The sequence below is a fragment of the Crassostrea angulata genome, chromosome 10 (genome assembly GCF_025612915.1).
Source record: "Crassostrea angulata isolate pt1a10 chromosome 10, ASM2561291v2, whole genome shotgun sequence".
NCBI lineage: Eukaryota > Metazoa > Mollusca > Bivalvia > Ostreida > Ostreidae > Magallana > Magallana angulata.
Genome location: NC_069120.1, coordinates 45,440,716 through 45,468,428, shown reverse-complemented (window position 1 = coordinate 45,468,428; position 27,713 = coordinate 45,440,716). Strand labels below are relative to the sequence as shown.

Sequence of the window (27,713 nt, the reverse complement as noted above, 5' to 3'; positions counted from 1 at the left end):
ACGGACAGACAGACGGACGGACAGACGGACAAGGTGATTCCTATATACCCCCCACCCCCCCCCCCAATCTTCGTTTGCGGGGGGTATAATTAACCTCTTCAAAGCTTTCTTCAAGGTTTTTTGTTGTGCTAAAAGTTTTGTAGCAACAAAGCTATTTACTCGCACCCGTGTCTTATTGAGAGCATTGTTGTCTCACGCATTACGCCATTTCAGTCTTGGAAGTAATTGCGACCAAATGATTGTTGTTCTTGGCAACAGTGGAGAAGTGCATCTAAAGATTGCTCCATTTTTTCGTGCAATTCGCTAGATTCAATCTGACCAATATCATTTCCACCAATATGAAGTACCAGAAAATGTGGAGGGTCTTCATACCGTTACAATTGCCTGATTTTGGAGAGGAGATGTCGCCATCTCATGCCGCCTTTTCCCATATGTTAGCTTCCATTGAAGAAAAATCAAGATTGGACCCCCCCCCCCCCCCCATTTAACCTAGCATGACTAAATGCTTGCCGAATAATTGAGGATCCAACAATCCACACTTTAATAACTTCTGAAAGAATATATATACATGTATATAATTTATTTATATAGATAGATCTACATACAAATATAAAAACACATTCAAAATACTCAGTAAACAACTTAACATTTCTGTGCAATACAATATAAACAGACAAGATATAAAAATGTCAAGTAAGCCGCTAGAAAAAGGGACAACAGTTCAAGTCCTCATTCATGAAGTAACTTTGAGATTGGTATTCTTATATAGGGCTTATAAGCACTTGACTCCCAACGCCCAAGTTCTTTAATTTGACCATCGGAAATGCCATTGATAGAGGCTGTAGTGGCGCCACCTATCCTAAAGGAATGCGATTTGTATTTTTTAATATCTACATCAATACATGACAGAGATTTCTTTAAAATGGCATTAAATTGGTAACTAGTTAGTGGTGATCTATCGAAATGACAGAAGAAAGGGCCTTCCATTTTTGGACGCAGCATTGAATACTGCTTCAACAACTTTACTGGACAGACCTTACCCTCTACTGCAGGCAAAATCAATACAACTCCCATACCAAGTTGATCTGTTTTTGAATGGGCCACATAAATTTTTACAGCTGAATTGTCCGGAAAAAATTGGATGCTGGAGACATCCATTGCATGGGAACTACTGCCTTTCGTGCTATCCAACACTAACTCACTCACCCTGAATAGACCAAAATATGAACACAAAAAAAACGGCCGAAAATAATTTAACTTCATACAAGGAGCTGCAAACAACTGGAAGTACATTTATTAACCTTTCCAACAAAGCAGGTGTAATGGGAAGTCGAGCATCAGTGGTACTTATTAATCTTGACATGCCTTCCAATAGTTTTTTGACAACAAAATTTTGGGTGGGGTCTCGTGTGCATTGAAGTTTACATTTAAAACTAATGCCAGACAGATAGATTCTTACAGATGTAGATGACAAACCTCTTACAGAACAGCTAACAATGAATTGTATAATATGTTGATCAGAAGGAGGTCATACTAAAGGTAACCCACTGGAGACCCTAAAACGGCCAAATTCAACTAAACCTGTCTCATAAGCCAGCTTAGTATTTGGTGCAATAGAACCTTTAATCAATTTGTTAAACTCAGCCTTTAAATGATGGTTAGGAAAGAATCTGGTATTGGTGTTGGTTCCAGTCTGCCTGGGGTATAAGGGTCTGAAAACGCTGAAACTGACAACGAGACAATGCATCAGCGACTTTGTTATGAACACCTTAAATATGACAAGCTTTAAATTGAATAGCACTTAACATGGATTGCAGTACTAAAGGGCGAATCAAACCCATGACACGCTTTGACTTTGATGATTTTTTGTACAAAATTGCAACTAAGGCCTCATTGTCCACTCGAAAAACAATTTTTTTGCTAGTAAATTGATTCCCCCAAGCATGGATTGCCAAGACAATTGGTACAAGCTTAAGGAATGTTACGTCCCTCATTGCTTCTGTACCAGCCCATTCAGTAGGCCACTTAAAAAGCAACCAATGATTTCTAAAGAAAGCACCACAGCCCAAATCTAAATTCCCTGCACCGTCTGTAAAAAGCTGTAAATGATCATCATCTACCCAGTCAATCTGGGGAAAATAATAGCAGCCATTGAATAAATCTAAAAATGTAAGCCATACTCTTAAATCATCCTTAACCGCTACTGAAACCCTAATAAAGTGATGTGGTTTAACAACGCCTTGCTTGACATCATAAATACGTCTAGTAAATGCTCTAGCTGGCGGAATTGCCCTTAAACAAAAATTAAGCAATCCTGCAAGAGCCTGAAATTCCTTCAAAGTAGCCTTCTTCCTTGCCAGAAAACAAATTATTAAATCCTTTAAACTATACAGTTTATGTACTGGAATTTTTATTTTCATTTCTACTAAATCTAATTCAAAACCTAAAAATATTAGGGAAGTTGTAGGTCACACTGTCTTATCATCAGCTAAAGGGACACCTAACTGCCTACAAAGCTCCACAAATGTTAACATGAGTTCATTGCATGCATTGTCGCCTGCCTTACCTGCAAACAAAAAATCATCCAAATAATGCACCAAAGATTCTTGGCAAGATTGCTTCCTTATAATTAGTAACCATTCTAAACAAGTTGAAAACTCTTCAAAAAGACTACAAAACACTGAGCATCCCATAGGCAGGCACTTGTCAAAGAAAAACATATCATTTAATCTAAAACTAAAAGTTAAAAAATCTGATGGGTGAATAGGAAGCAACCTAAATGCAGATTTGAGGTCAATTTTACCCATCAGTGCTCCTGTACCCAATACACTTAGCAACTAAACAGCATCATCCAGCGAGGAGTAATTGACTGAACAAATGACTTGTCAATAAATGAATTTACACTAGAATTGGCAGGAAAAGATAAGTGATGAATCAACCTGAATGAGCCATCTTTCTTTGGAACTAAACCTATGGGTGAAAGACGTAAATTAGGAAAATGTATTGATCTAAATGGTCCTGCAACTCTTCCAGCATGAATTTATTTAAAAACTTTCTCAACAATTTGAAGCTCATTTTCTCAAGTAGACTTTAAGTTGGAACAATTAGTAGCAACCCTTGGACCAGTGTAATTGAGTTTAAATCCTTCAAAAAATCCCCTAATTAAAAATTCAGCACTCCTCTTATCATAATCAGAATTTTTTAAGTAAGCTGCAAGGACTTGCACATTAATTGGGAAAAAACCTAGGCCCTGCAGTTCTGGGTACATAAGGGAATCTGGCTCGGTGCGGTTGAGTTGGTCTTTGAGAAGAAACCTGGCTTCTGTACGGTGATGGGGATCTGTGACCTGAAAAATCCCTAACAACAGGTTGATAATTAGAAGACCCCACACACATAACTAATGGATAAGGCCCACTACAATTCAAACATTTAAGTAAATATTGACACTGTTGTTTTTCACACACTGCATAATTGTTAAAATCATGACATTTTAGAAAACGTCCTTCTGCTGTTAAAGGCTTTTGCACTGGGTTAGCTGAAGGAATCATATACATAAGCCAGAGCTCTTGGTCTACGACTCCCCATGATGCACTAGTATTTTTAGCCACCCTCATCCTAAATTGCTTGTCATAAAATTTCCACCCTATTCCTGCACACCTTGTAGCCCCTAGCCTTATAGTGTGGATGTATTTCAACAATCCTAAAAAAATTCAGGGTGAACAACAGAATATATAGATGAAAAAAATCAAGAATGCATCTGTCCACTGCTGTACATTTGTAATCTTAACTGAGGCCCGTTTAGGCTAAATGACCACTTGACCATTTGATATCGTATGGGTTTGCTTACCATCCATCGGGATCGGATTGGATAGTAGCTGACCTAAATCAAAAGAATCTCCCTTAACTATTTTTTGTTTTACTGATTCTGAAACATTTCCCCCCTAATTGTCATAAATACTGGCAACTTCATTATCTGCTGTACTGCCTTGGATAGAGGATTCAGGACCATGGACAGAGGCAGAATCCAAACTTGGAGTGCAGATAGCATCAGTAGCCTCATTGGTAGCTGATTCACTGTTTGACACGGCATTAATGTTGTCCTCTACTGCTGGAACATGATTTGCAGTCGATCTACCGATTTGTCTCCTCTTAGTACTTTGGGCTGGTTGCCGCTCGGCGCTGGCAGCCTCAGCATGTCTCTCCCCCTTGGCGTTCTCCCTTATTTATCTGAAACTAACTTCTTACTATGAGAAAAAACAACGTAGCTTGAAAATTAATGACTGAAAATGTATTATTCATGCCCACTATAAATTTCAAACATGTGGCCGATTAACACTGTTTAAAATCGTGCATCATCAAACGCAATGAATAAACAATGGAGAAAAGCTATAAGATATTGGTCAAATATTTCTCTTTTTAAAATTTTACGATAGAATGACTTAAATTTGACAATAAAGAATTAAAATAAACAGATTTAAAACTGGATATGCGATTTCTCGTCTGCTTCACTCCGTCGATGAAAAGGAAAAGGAAGGGTAGTGGGGTTGACTTATTGGCGAAGTAGCTATTGGGGTATGCTAATCACCCCCAAAAACCCAAATAATGGTCTCTCTAATAAAGCGATTTAATTCTTTAGCAATTAAATCGAAATATGTTATTTTATCACATAACTTTATATTGTATCAAGTCTTACAACTACATAATCAGAATTACAATTCTTATCATATGATTCAATATTATATGAGTAATATCATGTAATACAATATAACACCATATCATACGATATTGTATCATATCATATGATAGAGCATCATAATTATCATTAATATTTTTGTGATATTTTGAATCATACAATGCAATATTGTATTGTAGCATATGATATGATATCGAATTGTATATTATAAATGATATTTCATGATGATAATAATGACCGTGTGTTACAAAATAAAATTGTATATATAAGACAATTTTTTATTGTACAATGTGATGCGATGCGATGTTAAATGATGATTTCATGATTGCTTTTTTTAAAATCTTATACAATGTAATCATGGTTTTTGCCATGAATTTTCTGTGTCCCACCTATCTTAAACCTTCATATAATATCTGACGAATGTACTTTAAATACAGTTGGTTAGTTCTTTCTATTCGAATTAAATAGAATTCAGATAAAATCAAATTAAATCTAGGAAGCTGGCTTTTAAATGTCTATTTATTAAAGTAACTGATCATTTGAACAATTTAATTCTTTCTTTGGTGATTCATGCGAGTAATGATGGTGGCAACATCACAGAAAACCCGCTAACACATGTTTGTCCTGTTTTAGGATAAATGTCATCAGTTTTAGGGACAATTAAACCCCGTTTATGACTTTAACTATTTGTTTTGAATAACTACCGCAATTCTAAGGATGAATAGGTAGAAATGATCCAGTGGATAGGACAGATCATGAATAGTTATATTTTTAAAAGCTTCAAGTGACTTATTGTATTTTTACAGTCAACCTGGCCTTCAATCCTCAACGTGATAAGGTTTTTGATGGAGACATGGGGACAAATCGATCAATTTCCGATGGAAGAGCGATAGTCCTTTTAAACGGAACTTTTTTCGTACACGCCATCAGAATACACTCAAGTAAAATGAAAACTGTTGCTATGTTTTTCTAGAAATATTATGATGAATTTTCCTATTCATTTGCTACTTATACTGTTCTTATGTTTCCATTGATTGCAGATACATATGCTGGATCTTTGTTAGTGCAAGACAAAAAATTTACAGTCCTGTTTAACGGAAACTTTCCCCCAACCACACCGACAATATTTTTAAACCAAACCTCGTTGACTGATCAATTAAGAATAAAGTTTGATCCTACCTTATCAATAAAGGAAATAGAGGTATTTGGAGGTATGTTTGAATTTATGAATTAAATATCAAGAACAAGACAAATTATCACCTTTCCTGCTCAAATATCAATGTCATATTAGCGTCGTTCAAAATTCTCGAATAAATTTGAACTTAACCAGATTTCTTGGTGAAGTATGGTGGCACGATCTGCCCTTTGCAAGTGATTTTTATCAAATGTGTCAACATGCAAGATAGATATGTTGACATGCAAGATAGTTAATATATATGTTGCCATGGAAGAAGGTTGTTTGGTGGCATATTTCTGCCCTAATACATTCAAAATAATGTATGTCAACATGCAAGAATATTATGTTTACATGCAAGATTGTTATTTTTACCTACAAGTTAATTATTTTTACATGCAATATTACATATTTATGGTTTTGGGCAGCGGGAAGGGCAAAAAATACATTTTTACAAAATCAACGATAAACTAAATTCAGCAATCTAAAATAACATTATCAAAAACCAACAGTCTTCTCTGCAAAATAAATGTACATAAAATCAACCAAAGATATCTAAATACAAATCAAACATATAAAGTAAAACCAACAGACATAAATGTAAAACGAACATACATCAACATTAAACAAGCGGACGCACAAAAAACGCCAGGTGGCGTTTTTTTTAGAAGCAATATGCGTCATCGATTATTGGAATCCGGGATGGTTCGCGCTTACTCTGTTTCGCCCTGAGATGTTGATATATTTATTATGATTTATTAAAAATTTTAAATAAGATGTTAATGACCTGTTTATACTCGTACATTTGTTCGAAATATTCATATTCAGATAAAAACATATGCATAATCAACTATCGTACTATATATAAAAAAAAAACGTCATTTCATTGCTATCAATCAGGCACGTAGCATCGTTTTTGAAAGGGGGGGGGGGACAGGCTCATCCAAAAAATCTTGACAAGCAAAAAAAAGGGGGAAGGGCAGCCCCCCCACCGATGCTACGTGCATGTCCATAAACATGATGATATACAACAATCTGAAGGAAACATTTTCAAAATGCTACAAGACATATGTACATTGTAAATTAAAATTTAAAAATGTGCATGTATCAGAATACTTCAAGCTTATCGACATGAATACTGCCATGTCTTATGTTTTCTTCAAACTACTGGTACAGGCAATGCATAAGAATGTAGAGAAATAAATAAAACTTCGTTAAAAAAAACATTGTATGCATTAATTAATGCATATTTTGATGATAACAATTTATACAAAATGTTTACTTTGAGACTTTCCGTTTCCGTCAGGCTAAGGCACATCTGTACGAGGGTTGTCCCAAAATAATGTAGACAAGACACATAATTTATAATCTGTTCACTGCAATTTCATTAGACTTCTATGTTTTCTTCAATGACCCTTTGGCAAACAATGCTGAAAAGTTCAAATCTGTACTTTATTTATTTCTCGAGAAAATGAATAATTAGTAACAACTAGAGCAAAGCTCGTGGCAAAGCCACGAGTAGGTCTTCCGTTGTTGCTGCGGGTTAAAAATATATGTAATATGGTGTCAAACGATTATATGACTAAACTTTCAGTTCTGCTTTTGTTATAAAAACGTGTTGTGATTGAAAGCCTGTATATAAAATGTGTTTTGAACAAGACAGGAAGAAAATGTTTTAGGAAAACTATTTGTCGAACACAGTCTGTGTAATCGTTTCAAAAATTCTATAAAATGTGAGATGTTTAATGGCGAGTTAAATTTTAAAAAGGGTAGCAAGCATTGTTATAAACAGTATGTACTCATGATTCATGTCAGGAATTGCAGTTTTTTTTAAAAACCTAACCCGCCTACAAAACACGTAACCTTTTCTCTAAGATAACTTGTTTATTTAAATCTTTCTAAATTTTTGAAGACTATTTGCAAGTTTAAAATTGTTACGGGCTGACAAAATTTAGTAATTAGTCAAAATTGATGGCATCTTTAAGATTTTCTTCAGGGAAATGTGTGTCGTCTGATATTATTTAATGATACGAGTAGATTTGGACATTCAAAATAATATATAATCAGCTAATAAAAAAGATGAGCGGGAGAATTTATGCGAAGGCGAGCATCTAACTTTTACACCAATTGGTACTGTTTCATAGAGACACCGCTATGTAATGTGAATTAAATAACCTTATTTACAGAAATGAATATTACTTCTCTCGACGATGTAATAATATGCAAAATCCTTATTTTTATGTCAGTGGGATGACTAATTAAATTAAAAAAAAAACAACTTCAATTGCGCTTGCGTAAATTGGAATTCTGGGAAGGAATTAGACAGTCCGTGTTAGAGAAATTCGAAGAAGTTATGAAACTGGTCAGTTTCAAGATCAAACTGTGCATTGATGTATTAAAAGACTATCATTGGTATCGTCTGTAGCCATGGTCCGGAATCCGTATGTGCAGTCATACATTGTATGTACATCGACACACCTATACCTCCTCACCTACAGCCATACAAATGAGGGTGCAACCTTCATATACACAAGCATATTAGTATTATAATTCTGGAAACTATTTATCTTGTATTTAATATATTGGGTATTCATTGTTCACATAAAAGCCACCTATATTCCACTGGCTGTAGCTTACCTTGTAAGTAAATTAAGTTGCATTACAACCTCATAATACACAACTTCAATTAAAAGTTGTTTTTTTTTAATCAATTTCCATACAATTAGCAATAAATAAAATTCCCAATAACGCACATCTATCTCACTTAAGTGTAACTTTGAGAAGCGCATATATTTTTGGGAGGCAGATATATCGCTATATTATAGCCTGCAAGTCAAGTGAATTATCATGGTCTTTCAAAGAAATAAGATATCCGTCGACAGTTGCAGTACTTTGATGATTTCTATGGCGATCGACTGCATTGCATAATGTAGTCGTATTTCCCAAGAAAAAAATTGTCTTTGTCTTCAAACTTTTAATTATAATATATCATGAATTATTATGTTGATAACTATAAAAGTTTAGCGTGATCAACAGGTTAATTTATTAGCCACATTCTTAGGTTACGATTTCACATCTTTAATGTGAAGATGATTGACTTAGAATAATAGTCTTATTGTTTATAAAAGCACCCTTCCAGTTGTTACTCAATTACATATGTTCTGAGTTGTGTGCGCTGAAGCGACACAAGATCTTCGGTCGCACGTGGCGATTGAATTAACACAGACTGACCGAATAAACATACGGGTGGGAAAATTAAACACGTTGAGGAGAAAAGAAGTCACCAAAAATGATTTTCGACAGATCTGGATATCTTTTCGCCAATTTAAAAAAATCCAGCGCGAGCACTTGTCAGAGGGGCGGGAGGAGGGGGGACACAGCACTGAGTTCGCTTCCACACTGAAACGAACAACCATGTAGAAAAACTACAGAGTGATTAATATGTGACTGATAGAATCTATTAATCTTAAGTTGTTTAAAACTCATGTGAATATTCTTTTAAATAATCATCAAATGCCTCAATTCAGGACAATTCAGGATTCTTTTATCGTGCTAGCACCTACCGCAAACATGTACATGCAACATGGAACTTTGATTATAATTTGATTTGATTTTTAAACTACCTTGTACGCTATCGTATAATAAAATCAATGCTTAATCAACTGTACAAGTAAAATAAATTTATTTATTTTCGTCTTAAATCTATATAATAGTTGAAAACATAATAAAATATAGTTCTGTCCGTGCAAAATATGAAACATGAACGCGTGATAAGGTACATATAGAAGAACATGAGCCGACCGCAGATCACTTGTCCACTCGCGCTGGATCTCCTCGGCCATGTGCGAGGGATGATCATCATTTAATATTGGGGGGGGGGGGGGTTAAAATTTTTTAGATATACAAACCAACCATTAATTTATGTCTGACTATGTTTCCGATTTGGAGTAATATCTTTCATTAATATTCAGTTTCACTCAAATGTTTAATTAAATAAATACAAGATGGACAAACTTTTATAATATAAAATTAAAACAGTTCTTGTATTTACGGCTATATAAACTCAAACACGTTCATCTTCATCTAAGTGTGCGAATCCTGTGTATTAGATAACCGCTTACCGCTAGTAGGCCAGCCGTGGCTGATCGGCCGTGGACGAAGGATAGATTACGTAAAGGTACAACGCACAGACACGCACATCTCAGAACCCAGGAAGATTTGAAAAGTTTGCCGTATAATGACCATGTTCTATCAAATAGACGTTCTTTATTTTAAACCTAAAACCCACAAATGATCTATGTCTGATATTGCTTTAGATTGAGAATGACATTACTTTTATTAATTAACTGAACGATTTCTTAATTGACACCCAATCATTTAGTCCATAAAACTTTTATGTGTAATCAAAACTATAACAATTTTTGAGTTCGCGACTAAATAAACTCATTTGTGAGAGACGCAACTCTCGTGTATTAGATAACCGCTGACCGCTAGGTAGCCCAGCCGCGGCCATGGTGACCGATTTACTCGGCCGCGGGCGAGGAAGCTTGGCCAAATGCCGCGAGTACTGGTCAACACGTATTACTTTTTACCCGAATATTATGCACTACCCGAACACAAAAACAGTTTTATGAGATCAATAAAGTCACAAACAACATTTTTTGCAGCGACGCCCATATCGAAAAATTTACCGTTTGAGAGCTATGAAGCAAAGACTTTTAAGGGATCTAGACCCCTCATTTTAGGGGCTAGCCCCTTTTTTATGGTATCAAATGAAAGCTCATGATATTCTGCACAACTTTTATTCTATATGTGTCTAGAAAAAATTTACAACTAAAAAGTTATTGAGCAAAGATATAAGCAAAATTTAACATTTTTTGAAACATAAATTTCGATGTAATTTTTTAAGCAGTATACGTGTGTTAATCAAACATGTAAAACTAGGAGGACAACGTTCAAGATGTCTACATTAAAGATTTGTAAATTAAAACTACTTGCTACGGATCTACTCGGAGCCTTTGCAGGTACACGAGACCCACTAAAAAAATATTCAAAGGGGAATAACTCAAAACCGGAAGTAGCGATTTCACCATATTTTTTGCTATAGTAAGCTATTGTCATTTACAATAAACCCTGAAAATTTGAATAAAATCTAATGACAAACAAGCGAGATATTACAGTTTAAAGAAACGTCTAGAAGAAAAAGAAGAAGAAAAATAATAATGAAGAATTTCCAACAGAATCAGTACAAGGTCTTCCGTTGGAAACGGAAGACCTTAACAAGTTTTGTCAGGCGGCGCAATGTGCGACGTCGAGAATTTCCAGTTATACGTTGTTCCTAAACCCTCCACATCGTTTACGATAACATTTACGTTTTATTTCCGAAAATGTCTTAGAAAAAATAATATCTTTGAACATGTATTCAGCATGTACATTCAATATATATTTCTAGTTTTGTTTTTTTTTTTAAATATTTTTTAAGTACAAACGATCTGTCGTCTCCAAACTTGTCCTGTATTATTTGTTGTCTAACGTCCGTCTCACCGAAATGTGTCGTTCAACATTTTGACGTCCATTGATATCGTTCGGGGTTTCTTTTTTCCACTTATTGTCATCATACTTGCATGTTCAAATATTTTGAATGTTGTATAACTACTTATTCATAAAACGCATTTCTCATCGATTTTTTAAAATTTCATTTACTTCTAAAGCGGCTTAGGATTTATTTCATGGTCTTTACAAAATGGTATCAGTTAATGCTGCGCCGCCTTAAACGCTGACAACGTCATTTTATTACTAGTTAACTTTTCAACTTGTCACAAAACGCGCTATAAAATATTTAAAAGTTTTGTTATAGCCAAAACATTTTCTGAGTAAATAATAGAACTATTATCAAATATCAGAGTATGTTTTATTTGAATTTTTTTCATTCGAAAAGTACTTTTCCCCCCAATTTTAAATTCATTATGTTGATTTTAACTTTTTGTTTTTGACATTGCGCCGCATGTCGAATTTCTGATCTAGCATGCTTTCATTTCACTAATTTTATCTTAAACAATATTCGATTTTAAACCATTATTTGAATGCAAATTTCTTGTACCCTTTGTGGCACAAATTTCATCTTCCTTTGTCTTCGATTAACTGAATAACGCCACTTGTCTACGCTATTTTGGGACAACCCTCGTATAGATAATTATTAATAGCAAACCAAATTTTCACGCCTCTATTCACGTATTCTCAGTCATTTGTTGCATTTCGTATCACTTTAATTTTACTGGGTGGAAGTAATGCAAACTATACAACTTGACATCTTTGTCAATTTTGTATTTACTGTCATCCGGTAAATTAAAAATTTACAAACAAACAAAAAAAAATAATAAAAAAGATTGGAATAGAAATAACATTGTTAACGATTAGGTTTGATTTAGTATGACTTTTGCTATAAGAATTTCAATTTTTTGATTAAATTTATATTATATTAATATTATAAGACTGGTAAGAAACGTAGTTAAATAGTGGATGCAGGGGAGAGGGGGGGGGGGGTAATGTAAAGTTCAAGCGGATAGTTTATGTAATTAAATAATGATCCCAAAATAGAGCTATGCTAACTATATAATATTATACATTTGTAATTACATTAACATTCCCGAATTTTTCATAATAAATATTTATACAGGTAATTCTCATGTGAATGACAGGCTATAACTGTTATCACAACACAATTCACACCTCTTATTCTGAACGATAAAAAAACGTTATGGCCTCATAAAATTAATAAATAAAAATCCTAATCAGGAAGGCACGCTGTCTTGACCGTGCATGCATAAAAGCAAGCACTGTTTCAGTGGGTTTTTAAAAAACATATTTCAATTCTTGTATAGGCAATAATTATTTTCAGAGGTATAATAATACGAGAAAAAGTATTTAATACAGTAAGATGTTTCGCTCCGAGGCAGGTGCGAAACAGAATAGGTGCGAACCATCCCGGATTTCAATAATCGATGACGCATATTACTTCCCAAAAACGCCACCTGGCGTTTATTTGTGCGTCCGCTTGTTTAATGTTGATGTATGTTCGTTTTACATTTATGTCTGTTGGTTTTACCTTTTGTGTTTGATTTGTATTTAGATATCTTTGGTTGATTTTATGGACATTTTTTTTGCAAAGAAGACTGTTTATTTTGCACTTATGGTCAATGATAACATTATATTAGATTGCTGAATTTAGTGTATCGTTGATTTTGTCAAATTGTATTTTTTGCCATTTGCGCTGCCCATATATGGTGGCATATCTCTGACCTTTGTGTGCAAGTTATTTTTCTATCAAATATGTCGGCATGTGAGACAAATATATTGACATGCAAGATAGTTATGTCAACAGGCAACATAACTATGTTGACATGCAAAAAAATTGCAATCAGATTAGAATAATAAAAATCTCAAAAAATCTCAAATATCGCCAAAGTGTCAGAACGTGTAAAATTTTCTACATAGTAGGTTCGACCCATTTTTCATGATATTTTAGCGTTTTAGACCCTCCCCCTGCTAATTCCCTGTAAAGGGTTAAAATTTCCGTACCGTATACATGTTGCACCATCACATGTCAGAAACTAACTGTTGTTTCATCGACCTACTTTCGTGTTATTTATCCCGTCTTAACATGTTTTACTTCTGATTCTCATATACTTAACATTATGGGTCTACATACTGCATAACAATTTCATCGAGAGACATCCCTCTAACTAATGGTAATCATTTCAAGAATTGTATCAACACTTATAAGCCTTGAAGTACAGCAACTCCCAATTTTACAAAAATATTGACCGGGAACTTAATCCGAAATTGTCCCCCTTGCTAACTTAGATGGGAAATGTGGCCTCTTCTTTCCTTTCCTATTCTCTGAAAACTTGCTGAAAGCTGAATCCGATAATCCTTTATATATGTTAAATTGCATAGTCCATGAACAAAACATTTGGTATGTGATTTTCTAGGTAATTTTTTGGTGTGTTTTGGTGAATATATAACACTATGCCTGACAATTGAGCCAGTGCTAAGGTGGCATTTTTGCACCTGCTTAAGATAAAATATGGGAAAAATTCATATATACCAGATAATGACTCTCCTACAGGAAACATTGACACTCCTGTAGAATTTTCTAAACATCCTGTAAGAATTAAATTTTCTATAGTAGAATTTTATCAAATCCTGTCGGAATTCAAATTCCTATAGGAAGTTCTTGTATTCCGATAGGAAATTTCAAATATCCTATAGGAATATTGTTTTTCCTATAGGAATAATTTTTTTCCTGTAGGAATTTATTTTTGAAAGGTAAATGAGATCCCATCGCATTCCAAAATACACATGAAAAGCCTTTTATGTACGATTTGGGGTTGAACTGTTTGCATGTGAATTAATTTTTTAAGTTAATCAATAATTTTAACATTTCATTTCATAGAAAGTATGGTCTATCTAATTATTACAAACAAATTAAAATTATGCCCCCTCCCCTTGGAGGTTGCCGGCTTTAGATTTGCTTCTGTGTGCCAACATCATTGTGTGCATGGATTTAGAGAAGGGGTAGGAGTGAGGGGTCCAGACCCTCTTCCCCTTAAGAATTCCTTTATATTACCAAAATAGTAAGATCACCAAAAATACACCTCCGACCCCACCCCCACCCCCCTCAAACACAATTACATGTATTACTCTTACATCCGAATAGTTTGATAACAACGAAAGCCTGTACATGTAGTTGCAACAAAGAAGATTGTAAACATGGCAAAATAAATGACATACATGTAATCATATTGCGCAATGGTTTTCAATGCAGAACTGTTAGGACAGAAGGTTTAATTACTGATATAAAATGGTATGAGACACATGTCAATATTTATGTGGATAAAAGTGCGTTATATTCAAAATTCTTTCATGATAATGTTTTAGAATTTTAAAATTTTACAATACTTGTATTTGGCCAAAAAAAACTTTTTTAAATTTTTGGAAACTTAAGTAAAAAATAGAAGAGCCCCAGCAGAATTTGAACTCTATACTTACGGACACGTAGTTAACGCTCTAACCCATATTGCACTTCACTGTTATATAGGTAACATTATTTTGAGGGAAAATATTATATTTATACTTTATTGTTTATTTCAAAAGGGGAATGCATCACAATATGCAGGTGTCCTGTACCATGCACCTTAAGACTGAAATAAGTGCTTTACATAATTATTTACCTGATAAAATAGTGTAACAGGTTTTGAGGAATAAAGTCATAAAAATACATGCATGTTACATACATGGTACATACATACATGATCTTTGTCTGAAGTGACGTACACAACACAGGTCTGTAGGCCGCATTAGCGGGAACTAGTTTTACTTAGCTCTTGTGTTAGATTGGTTTCACGTGGTGTATATACCGGTATATGTTTACCATATGCAGAAAAAGATAAATTAACATGCATAAACGTTTCTTTTGTGATGATTTTGTGCTCTAATTAAATTATCATAATGATGTTGACCAATATAGGTAAGCATAATACATGTGGTAGCATAATATTATGAGACATCGGTACAGGTATAAGTATATTACTTTTACTTTCTAAATAAGTGATCTCCCTTTGCCAGCATACTGTATCATCATCTCTTAATATTTGAATAAGCTTATCATCATCACCTATCCTATGGCAATTTGTACAGTTTCTGTCATTTTAATTGCAAAGGTTTTTTTTTCATTTGTCAGACTTACACTATTGAGTTGACCCCATATTGACCCTGTGACATTTTGAATAAAATGTGTGCATTACATGTAAGTAAGTGTAGAGATTAATTATCATGTTTATATGAGTTATAATAGGAAGGGAGGGGTCTGTTTTTCTTAATGTTTTATGATGAATCAAATATAATGTAGGCCATGACCCTATGGGATTGTTCTGACCCCAAGAAATAGGAAAATACCAAATATCTTGAAAACTGTTGAGATCCCCACCACTAAAGCATATATCATAATCATTCTTGTTTCTAATGCCATTATCATGCATCAAATGGTGTTAAGTACATGACCCCCAGGTGCTGTCTGTAAATCAACCCCCCCCCCCCCCTTTTTTTGAATAGGAAATTATGATATATCTTGATAACTTTTTTGATATCCCCATCCCTAAACCATATTTATTCCTGCTCTTTGTGTCATTGCGCATCAAATGGTATATTCTAGTAGGCTATGCCCCCTTGGAGACACCCCAGGCTGACTTTCTGGATGTGGAGGATAAACATTTGATTTTAATCATTTATTGTTATTAATTTTAACTTGAACATTAGTTTTTGATCCCCAGGTAGAAAATAAGCCTTCTGATCATATCTCAATAGATCATTTGTCGATTATGCAAGATGTATTGTGAATTTGTTTTTAAGAAAAACATTTTTTACCAGTTTCTAAAACTTATAAGACCCCAAATTTATACTTTGATTTTGATAGATCATTCGACAATTAAGAAAAGTGTAAATATAACTCCTTTTTTATGCAGAAATAAATGGCATTGCAAGGGTTTTGTTTATTTTGAGAGAAAAAATGCATTTTATTCACAATGTAAGGAGGGATTCATGCGCGGATCCAGAAAGTTTTTCGGAGGGGGGTGGGGGGGTGGCAGTTATTTGAGTTTGCTCGGGGGCATATTTGGCAATTTTATAATGTAATTTAAAGAAATTTGAAGTTTGATTTTTGGAGGGGGAATCTGGAACCTTCCTCCCCCCCCCCCCCCCCGACCCCATCTCTAGATCCACATTTTGCACATCTATATGACAGCCCCTATCATATCCCAAGATGTGATGTATCTATTCATTAAATCATAAGAGAAATTCTGGGATGTAGGTTATATTGGAGTGATAAACGTCACTTTTTTTGCTGTTATTTGACTCCCTGGAGTCATTTAAATTTTTAAAACCTTATTGCACATCCATAGGACAGCCCCTATCATATCCCAAGATATGATGTGTCTATTTATTAAATCATAATAGAAGTTCCTTGATGTATTTTTTTGGGGTGATAAACGTCAATTATTTGCTTTTATTTGACTCCCTTGATGAAATTTAAATTGTTTAAACCTTATTGCACATCTATAGGACAGCCCCTATGATATCCAAAGATACGATTTGTCTATTCATTAATTCATAAGAGGAGTTCTGGATTCTAGTTTTTTAAGGAGTAATAAACGTCAATTTTCTGCTACTATTTGACTCTCTGGATGAAATTTAAATTTTAAAAACCTTATTGCACATCTTTAGGACAGCCTCAATCATATTCCAAGAGATAACATAGCTACTTCAAAAGTTGTAAGAGGAACAATTAGGAACAATACTTTTTTGCTTTTTTTTGCATACCGATCCCCGTGGTAAAAAAATTTCTGAGACCTGATCACACAGCATTTTAAAAGAAAAAAAATACTATTTTATATAAAAACTTGTACAATTATACAATAATCAACCACGTCAGTATTTTTTCTCTCAAGAAATGAAATCGTGTGCGTTTTTATTTACATGTAATTATAGCGTGTACATAATGATATTCAGTTTCGAGACTGCAGGGAGAATAAATGATTTTCTTCATAGATCCACATGCAAGTATAATATAATTTTAATATAAGCATATTTATATGTTTTATTTTGATCTTTTTAATGAAATTGACAAATTCAAAAATAAGTCTGATCGTTTTTTCCCATTTGCACGTTCATGCAATTCATTAAGATTTTTTTTCTAAACAACTTGTAGGCCTCATTGTGCCTCATTCGCTTCACGATTATATTGTTTGTTTCACTTTCAAATTCACAAATATGTTACCATTTAATTATTTTTAGTCTAGGAGAAGTTTCTTCAAATGTTTTGTTTTTGAAACGTGTACTTGAATGTGCGGTGTTTTGATTTTAAAACGTGTATGTGCGGTGTTTACTCACAGATATGGTGTTCCGATGGGGCCACTTCGACCTTCGCACTTTCGCCTTTAGGTCGAGGTGCGAGAGTGCGAAGTTGCGAAGGCGAAAGTGCGAAGATGCGACGGCGAAGGAGCGAAAGTGCGAAGATGCGACGGTGAAGCGCGAAGTTACGAAGGCGAGAGTGCGAAGTTGCGAAGGCGAAGTTGCGATACTACTATCGCTCCTTCGCCATCGCAACTTTGCACTCTCGCCTTCGCATCTTCGCGCTTTCGCCTTCGCCTTTTTATAATTGTGGAGCTCTCTATCGTTTAAAGACAATTTTAGCTGTATAAAAGGACATCTGAGGCAGACGATTAACATTTTAGAAATTATTTTCAACAGCCTGCATGCGCAGATCCATAACTTTTTCGGGGGGGGGGGGGGGGGGAGTCGATGGATAATTATATTTATTTTGAATTTATTAATATTGAATTTTCCGGGGGGGGGGGCGGATCCCCTCTCCCCCTCAAGATCCATACATCAGCAAGGAGTGTCGCATAATGAAACATGATTAGAACGTCACTGTGTTTGATCCACGGTAAACAGACAGCTGGTGGGTGACAGGAGTGTATTTGTGGAAGTGCATTTGTATACATTTTGGCGGACATTACATTTTAAGTGGAGTATATAATGATTAGGCATAGCCAGCACTGGTAAACATATATGTCACATATACATGTACACATTAAAATATTTATAAACATTCATAGTAAGGACAATGGCCTAGCGCATGCGTACCAATAATATCGAGAGTGCGAAGTTGCGAAGGCGAAAGAGCGATAGTAGTATCGCTTCTTCGCCTTCGCACATTCGCACTTTCGCCATCGCATCTTCGCGCTTCGCCGTCGCATCTTCGCACTTTCGCTCCTTCGCCGTCGCACTCTCGCACTTTCGCCTTCGCAACTTCGCACTCTCGCATCTTCGACCTAAAGGCGAAAGTGCGAAGGTCGAAGTGGCCCCATCGGAACACCATACACAGATCCCTTTTATCTCACTTTCTTCCGCAATGTTTTCTTTCGTTTTTTTTTTATCATTATTGATGCTTGTTCTTAATAAAATCTGTTGATTATCTTCACATTCGTTCACAACTATTTTTATCAAACAACCGATTTATTTTACCGATACATTTCTAAATCCTTAAATGCCATATTTCCGCGATCTAATTTAATAAAACGTTAATACAACGTTAATACACATGTACACAAAGTATTTTCTAAAGATATTGCTACATGTATATATCAATAAGTCAGAAATTTATATTAATTCGAAATAAAATTTAAGAATAATTTTGCGGCATTTTATAGCAGCTCTTAAATACAAACTACTTTAATTCCCTTTAAATGTAGCTCAATCATTATACGTACCGAAGAAGAAAATGATGTTCCTATTTCAAAAGGATAAGGATAATTCATTAATCATCTGTTAATGATGGAGCATTTCTTTCGTTAAATTTCCACTCCAGTACGGGATCTTCATCATGATTTTACTTTTGTGAGAAGCTGATATTAGATTTATTCATTAACGACCAATTACAACTAAGTCATCTGTAGGCTACTACGAAATCAAATGATCTCATTTGAAAAGAAAGACACGTTCATATATGCAAAAATTACTAAAATTTAATCGATAAACTACTGTAAAATTACACTAGTTTTAATGCATTGTTTACATCGGTGGGTCTTTGTGACGTCATAAATCCACAAAATCAAGAACGATAAGCGGGCAAGAATTTTTTCAGGTGCTCAGTTTTCACGGTTATTTCTCAGTAATGCAAAGGCAAAAAAATCTTACATCATGTATTTTAACATTTGTTTATACCAAGCTTTATATTCATGAAAGAAAATCATAGTGTTAAAAATCGTTTCATATGACCTTTAAAATGACACCCCAATCATATTCTAAAAGATCATTTGGCTACTTCAAAAAATGTTGACGTTTTTGAAACCAGATTATTTGCCATTTTTCATCCATCAAAGGACCCCTAGGACAAACTTGAAAATTCTGAAACCTTAATACGCATCTATAGGACACTCCAAACATATTTCAAAAGATGACTTGTCTATTGTTAAAAATGTCGAAGGAGTTCGAGGAAGAAGGGGTTTTTTTGGTGAAAAAACGTCAATTTTTAAACCAATTACTAGACCCCCAGGACTACCAATTTGAAAGAATTTTTTCTACCAAAGAATTTTTGAAACATTTTTACAAAACAACATGACACCCCAAATCAAACTCCAAGAGTTCACTTTCCTGATCTAAGAGCAGTTTGAGAAAGTAAAACGGGACAGACGGACGGACGGAACAGGGTAACAACAATATACCCAAACTTTCTTTAGAAGGTGGGTATTAACTTTAAGTATGGTCTATCATATGGCATATTTAAATTTTTCGATATCTGCAGCTTAGACGGAAGCAAAAATGCCACCTTGGCACTGGCATAATTGTCAAGCACAGTGTTATATTAAAAAACTATATAACAGAAATACAAGCCTTGAACAATATTGATATTATTCGTACAAGCCATCTAGCACATGCTGTATTTTATTATATATGTACAAAGAAAGCATGTTATGTTCTATATTACTTTATAGGAAAAAATGTAGCCTTGTGGAAACCTACCGCTCAATCAACAACATATAACGAAGGAACAATTCATTTCAACTCCGACAAGGCTGTTGATGGTAACGGAAACGGTGACTTTAACACAGGTCATACCTGTACTCACACAGCAGATGGATATCCTAATCCCGAATGGAGCGTAACTCTTGGAGATTTATACTACATTAATTCTATAAAAATAAAAAACCGAAATACAAACCGTAAGTATGCTATACAAATGTAAGTGCATATGATTGTGAATTATTTGCACAAAAGTAAAAGAAAACAAAGTATATACCAGTAGAGATGCATAAGTTAAAAACTGAGATTTTGTTTTAATATATCATTATACTGTATGACAGCATTCTTTAGGTATAATGGAGCATCAGTTATCCGGACGCTTTCGTTCAAAATTCCAATCGTTCGGAGAGGCGAAGCTTCCGGATATCTGAAATGTGTCTATTGTTGTTATGAATGGTGGGGTTTTTTTTGCCTTTCATACTATATAGCAACCCTGCTTTATATTTACATTATATTTACATCTAGAGGTTATGAATCCCTTTATTTCTTACGGAAACTTGTAGTTAACTCATAGCTCAAAAGAAACAGCCAGACTGAAATCAACACGCCCCGTTTATCGATATGTCAAAACATACAGCGACGTAAGGAAAAATCACGGACTGCTCGAAATAATCATGGTGATGTAAGACTCAAATTCCCAATTGAGACTATTTGGCTGTTTGTTTTAGTCAACGTACTGTCAGATGTACATTAACAGTAATTTAGTGAATTTTACTTACTTTTTTCAATCAATTACTAATTTGTTGTTTTGTTGTTGGGAAAAAGGAATGCGGCTTTCAATGATCACTGAACAGTCCGAATGTTTCAATATATGTTAAAGATGGTATTTATTAGTAATTACGCAGGTGATCTTGTTGGGAATTGCCAGAAAAAGATTAAAAGGTGTAATAACTCATGCAGTCATGTTGTATAACCGGATAAACTAACTTTATTTAACTTCTTACATTAAAAAGTTCCAACAATGTAACAGATCGTACACAAAATAATTCTGATTATATTACATCCCCCCTTTTATAAAATTCAACATTCTGAATTACATTTAGCTTATAATTGCGTTAATTGGAGATTAGAATGAAATACACAGTTGAGTTAATTCAAATGACTTATAAAAACTAGATCTCGTTACGAGTAACGAGTAGGTCTTCCGTCCGATTTTGTTTTATACGATACGATGTAATATCGATACTCTCTGCCAAATCTGAGATTCTGGTGAAACAAGGTTTTTTGTCTCGAGACCGGAAACGGACGAACGGAACTGATTAATGAAAATAAAAGCTAGGTTTTTTTTTATACATTTGCCAAGTGTACATCACTGTTTATTATCCTAGATGAAACACCAAAGACATCGGTTAAACTTGTTAAAAACATGAATTGTATGAACTCTTCTCGTAAGTACCGGAAGTGACGGTTGACAAAAGAAACCAGTTAAACACATTTTCAATCAATTGTCTATCATTCATAAAAGTTTGTGTTTCAGTCACTTACAGTGACGAAAATCTCGCGGGTATCAAATTTGTAGAAAAGATAGGTACCTAAGATATTTGATATAACTCACCGTAATGATATACCGGTATTGATTCCCTGTAAAAAAAAAAAATATGGATACGTACTTAGAGCTATCATCCTGCAAAGTTTGGTTGTTCAAGTCATCACCGTTTTTGAAATCTCGTGGAGTCATTGGGTTGTTTTTTTTTGTCTCTTGACAGGAAACAGACAAACGGAAATGCTCAGTGAAAATAAACAGTTAGTATTTCTGGAACATTAGACACTTGTACTTTATTGTTTATCAATTGTACTAAAATTGTCGAAAAAAAACAGTTCTTTCAAACAGCTTGATTTGTCTGAACCCTTCCGATGAGGACCGGAAGTGACGGTTGACAAAATGAAAGCGATTAAACGCATTTTCTTTCGAATGTCTATTATCTATAAAATTGTCGTGTACTGATCACTTGACTTTCTGAGATTTCGTGGGTAAAACATTTATTTAAAAAACGCTTATTGAGATATTTGAGATATCTCACCGGAAGTAGAATTTTTTGTTTTTATTTAACGTTGGATACATGACCTATGTAAGGATTATTACTTATATTTCAATTCTATACGAAACAAATTAAATGCAAAATAAAAAATAATTTTTGAATTGCTTCCGTGACGACCGGAAGTTATGACGAACAAAACAAAATAGTTTAAAGACATCTACAACTATAGGTCTATAATCCTACAAAGTCTGAATGCTCAAGTCCTTATCATTTTTGAGATCTCAATGTCACAAGCTTTTTGTCGCGGGACAGGAAACGGACGACAGGAAATAAACTTTGAAATAATTAAAAATTGGATACTCGAGATATAGTCTGTTTCTATCACTCCTAAAAATTTCAAGAAAATCTATCGAGCCATCTCTGAGAAATCGTGTGTACAAAGAAGGGGAACAAAATTCGTACTTAATTTTCGAGCCATAGTGGGCTCTTAAGAACGGCGCCAATGGCGAAAAACAAAACCAAAAGGCACAACTTCACACATTGGTCTACCTATCCTGAAAATTTCATATTCATATCTCTGATAGTTTTCGAGATGAAGCGTGCACAAAATGGGTCGAAAAAGTTACAAAATCAGCAATAAATCGGTACCGGAAGTGATAACGGCTCGCGTGCACAAAATTTGTGGGAAAAAAATAATAATAACTAGATACGACCTCGTTACGAGTAGGTCTTCCGTCCGATATTTTTTTTAATTTTTTTTAATGATACCATGAAATATCGATACAATTTAAATATTAACACCCCCCATGGTCTTCCTATCCTGAAAATTTCAAAGTCATATCTCTAATAGTTTCTGAGATCAGCTCTGCACAAAATTGGTCGTAAAAAAATACAAAATCTACCGTAAATCCGGACCGGAAGTGAAGACAAAAAGTTCAAAAACATATAAAATTCAGATAACGTCCTATCATCTGTGAAGAAATTGTCGAGATCGGTTGAGTAGTTTTCGAGAAATCGCGTGCACAAAATTTGGAAAAAAAATAATAATAAACAGTACGAAAACAATAAGGTCTTCCGTTGGAAACGGAAGACCTTTATAAGAAACTGTACGAAAACTATAAGGTCTTCCGTTGGAAACGGAAGACCTTAATAAAATATTGTCAGCTTCAATGTCCATTATTGTTCTTACTGCAAATTAGGCTGGACAGATTTCAGAATGACTAGAAATACACTGACTAGTGTAACATCAACTAAATAAACGACATTAACTAACATAACAAATGAGCATAAACTGACTAAGGGATTATTATGCCCTTTCACATTATAGATAAACAGTTGATCGCGAATCACACGGAATAGTCGGATAGGTACTTTGGCTTGGTGACGGCTCGTCCGGAACGTGTACATCTTCGCTGTGTATCTTGTGCTTGTACCGGCTCGGACTTCTGCTCAACCTTTGGCTTCTCCTCTGGTGATGCTGGTTTAGGCTTCGCTGGTGGTAAATGGCTTGCAGATGGATTTCTCAGGATTGGAACTTCAAGAGTGGGCGACGCGAATCCTTCATGTTTGGGCTGGATCACGTGCGGGTCTTCCCTTGTCTTTATCAGTTTACAGTTGTTCCTGCGGTACGTTCTTCCTTGACTGCCAGCTTCGACAATATGAGAACGTGGATGTACAGAGGCTGACACGTAGGTTGCTGGTTTCCAACCATCAGGTGTTTGAATACGTATAGAATCTCCAGGTTCACACTGTGGTATTGGCTTTGGTCATAATAGAACTTTTGCTTCTGTTTGTATTTCATAAGACGAGTAGAATCTAGGTTTGGTTCTATAATACATGGCTTTCGCAATGTGACACTGATGGGTATCAGTGTTTTAGCTCGCCTGGACATAAGACGTTGCATTGGTGATCCGATTTCGTTATCCCTGCGGGTGTTGCGTAGATCAAGTACATATCATCTCCAGACTCTGTGCATTTCTTTAAGATGTTCTTGATTGTTTGTACTGATCTTTCTGCAAGTCCATTTGATTGTGGATGTAATGGGGATGATGTGACATGGTCGATCCTATATGCCCTTGTAAACTCTTTGAATTCTTGGCATGCAAACTGTGGACCATTGTCATCCACTAATATGTCCATAATACCATAACGAGCAAAACACTCCTGGATCTTTTTAAACGGGGTCACGTGACTCCGCCTATTGGTTTACTGTCGGTCGAAGTTTCAAACCGGAAAGCACGCGTAGAACTCATAAACTGAGTCTACGCGTAAGAAAATAGCGCAGAAAGTTTTCATGCATTTCAGTTAATATATATTATAAAAACACGCATTAAATCTTTTTAAGTCCTCTGTGTATAAACAAAATTCTATTTAGACAATAAACAAAAAGTTTTATTGATAAAAATATTCTTGCTCGGGTTCAACTTTGGAATGAGTTACGTAACTGAATGCACAGCGCCGTTGACGATTCAGTTGGTGTACGAGCTCATTAATCAATAGAAGAGGTTGATGGTGGAATCGAAATTAAAGTTCCCAAACGCAATGTGCCATTTTTAAAAAGTTGTGAATTTTATTTTGTAAATTTTTCACCTTAATACTACCAAACTTCATGCGCAAGCCGAAGTTAAAATCGGGACGGGTTATACACAGATGTTTTACAAATTAAATAGGTGTTTCATTGGCTTCCAGTCTACTTGCGGTATGACTGCTGTTTGTCTCGAAAGGAATTTTGTACGAAGAAAATAAAAACAAGTCTGAATTTGCCTTCTCGTTCGTTGGCTCTTTAGTTGATTAAACTGAATTTGAATTTTAAACAATGAATTGTAAGCAAAATCTATAATTGATTATACATTTTGGCAAACTTATACATCATATAATATATACAATCTTATCCACTGAAGAACCAAGTTAAATGTTCATGTTTTCCGGCTTAGTTGGAATCAGGCTTGGGGTGAATTACATTGTAAAATAATGCATTACATTACCATTACTTCATGAATTAGGGCATTAAATTGCCATTACCATTACTCAATTTTCTTGAAGTAATGAATTACATTACCATTACATGAGTAAAGTAATGCATTGCCATTACTTTGTGATAAGTCAATAAGGTTTGAAAAAGTAATTTAAAAACTAAATAAAAAGGTTTTGTAAATATTTCATAAATAAAACATGCTTAAAATATCTACAGGTTTATTGTCATGTTCACTATCAGCTGCAAATTTAATGACTTATACAAGATTGCTGTTGCACTTGTAGTTCTCAAAGTAAGGTTGGTCCCGTAACATTTACACGTAAATGGCGGAGTTGACAATCTCTATTATTTATGTCTCTGATTATTGGAGTTTGATTTTTAATGAAAGGAACGGTTGTATCGTAATTCGTGTGGGTGATGAACGAGTTTACACAAAAAAAGTAGTAAGTAGCGAACGGATTTATTTTTACATATTAAATTTGCATGAATCGCAAATGAAGAAAATCGTGTCAGATAAGTCAGTCTTAAAAATCAAAAAGGCGACCGTGACAAATCTTTTTATTGTAAAAGTTCTTGCAATCTTATTGTAAAAATATATTTCTAACGTCAGGTGCCTGTGTTTGTTATCGGAATACAAATGTTCACTTTGTTTGTTAATTCAGCAGTTTTAGAGTTTTCGGGGTTTTCATAAAACTTCTATTACGGATACCGTCCGACTTGTGGATTTTCCCTTGGATCACAAAACTGAGTAAATCTAATGATTAAAATTATCTACTTTGATATAAATGTTTGATTTTCCCGGTAAGTAGTAATTTTTTTTCCTTGGGGTCTTATTTTACCTAATATACCGTTGTGTCAATTTTTTTTACAATTATGAAGGCCGGGATTAAGTAAAATTTAGACGAAGTATCAGACAATTGCAAAAAAGCCGAATTAACATAGATTGTAAAAACTAATTCAAACTCATAAATTTTGGAAGCATATTCGAGGAAATCCAGGACAATTACAAATTCAAACTTTCAAGACCCCGTCTTTCCGTACTCTCAGTACTTTGATTTATGACAGTTTTCGCTCTGGTGTCCCTTTCTAGCTCAGCTACTTCAATAACGTTTGAGTAGTAATCAACTATGATGAGGAAATGACGATTATCAAGCTCAAATAAATCGCTTCCAACTTTGCTCCACGGAAGTGAATGAAGGTAAAGGATGAATGATCATTGGTTCCTTTTTTGGTTTGTTTCTATGTGTTAAACATGCCCTGCATCTGCTGACAACATCTTTAATCTGTTTGTTCATTCCTGGCCAGAACACTAATTCTCTAGCTATCTGTTTGCTCTTAAGGATCCCTTGGTGAGAACTGTGGATTGTCTTCAATGTTACTGTTCTTAGTTCTGACGGTATGACCGTACGCTCCCCACGATAGATGAGTCCATTGTAAGTAGATAGCTCATCACAAAGGTCCCAAAATGGCATGACTTCAAGTGGTACATCACATTTCCTCTCTGGCCATCCTTGGCAAATAACTTGTTTCAGAATTTGTAGTTGCTGATCTTTCTTCGTAGATTCGACTAGTGTTTCATGGTTTGCATACGATAAGGTTTTAGCTACCATGACCATCATTTCATCGAGAGTTGTCAATCACTTGGAAACTAACTAGTCTTTATGTGTCTTTGTATTTGCATGGTAAGCTTATCTGTCCAAATGCTTTTACTTTGATGCTTCCGCCATTGATAATAACTTTATTATCAGTAATCGGAGCAATGGACAAAAATTTCTCTGCACTTGTTTTGGATAATATGCTGCACTGTGCACCGCTATCAATGTCCAAAGTTAATTTCTTGTTGCCAATGTCAAATGTAACTTTCCAATCACCGGCTGACTCTGAATTAGTATCTGTACTCGCGGTCCACACATCTTGTACTGGGCACTGATTAAATATCTCTTCTAGCTCAGAGTTGTCATGAGGTGTGTTGTCTTCCGCATAATATACTCGCGAACGCCGTGGAGGGTGTCCTCTTCCTCTGAAATTACTCCAACTTCTCTGATGACTTCTTGGTGGTGCTGCACGACTTTGACATAGGTTTGAATGCTTAAAGTGTCCTTTCTGCCCACAGGCCTCACAATGCTTGTTAAATGTTGGACAACGTCCTTTAATGTGATGTTTGCTGCAATTTGCACAATACGGATGCGTACCTTGGTATCTGCTTCCTCCTCTCTGCATGCTTCCTCGCTGCACTGGTTGTCCAAATGCCAT

At 34.9% G+C, this 27,713-nt stretch overlaps 1 pseudogene; it reads right to left on the bottom strand.

The window, feature by feature from the left end:
* Positions 1-1,036: 1,036 nt before the first annotated feature.
* Positions 1,037-27,713, bottom strand: LOC128165995 (uncharacterized; annotated as a pseudogene).